Here is a 951-nt window from a genome sequence, read left to right on the forward strand (position 1 = left end):
CAAGAGGAAAAGAAAAAAATATGTATGCACCAAATATGGGCACATCAAGCTATATGTGACAAATTTCAAAGGACATGAAAAATCTAATAATTAATATCACAATCTTAATGGGGAACCTTAACATACCCTTATCTCAAAAATATAGGTCAAGCAGACAAAAATTACCAAAAAGGTAGCAGAACTGAACCAAATCTTTGAACAAATGAACTTAGTGGGCATATACAGAGTGTTCCACATAGCAACATTTGAATACACATTCTTCTCAGCTATACATGGGACATTTTCTAAAATAGACCACAGTGCAATCAAACTGGAAATTAATGACAAAATAAACCACAATAAAAACATAAATATGTGGAAATTAAATAACATCTTCCTCAGCAACCAATGGGTTACAGATGAAATTTTAGAAGAAATTAAAAAATTTGCAATCCAATGAAAATTCGAACACAATTTACCAAAATTTTTGGGATACAATGCAAGCAGTTCTCAAAGGGAAATTTATAGCAATGAACTCACACATTAGGAAAACAGAGAGACAACAAATAAATGCACTAGTACTGAACCTCAGACATCTAGAAAAAAAAGAAGAAAAAGCAAACCAAACCTCATGCCTGAAGATGGGAAGAAATTATAAAAACTAAAGCAGAAATTAGCACAATTGAGACAAAGAAAACAATATTAAGAATTAATGAGAGCCTGGGGAGAATCACATGGAGAGAAAAAACATTTTCTCAAGCTTTGACAGAGAGCAAATTGGTCAAGCAATGGCCATGACTCATCCTCATGTCAGACACTGACAAAAGGATGTACAAAGTGTGATACAGGTCTACAGGATAAAATCCTGAGAGTAATTGGCTGAACTTATCAGATACAAATGTTACATTTCTTGTTATATAGGTCTTCCTATATCTTGGTCTTAACCATCCAGCAGAAAAGTATAAAAATGAG

The sequence above is a fragment of the Octodon degus genome, unplaced genomic scaffold, assembly GCF_000260255.1.
Source record: "Octodon degus isolate 3935 unplaced genomic scaffold, OctDeg1.0 scaffold00019, whole genome shotgun sequence".
NCBI lineage: Eukaryota > Metazoa > Chordata > Mammalia > Rodentia > Octodontidae > Octodon > Octodon degus.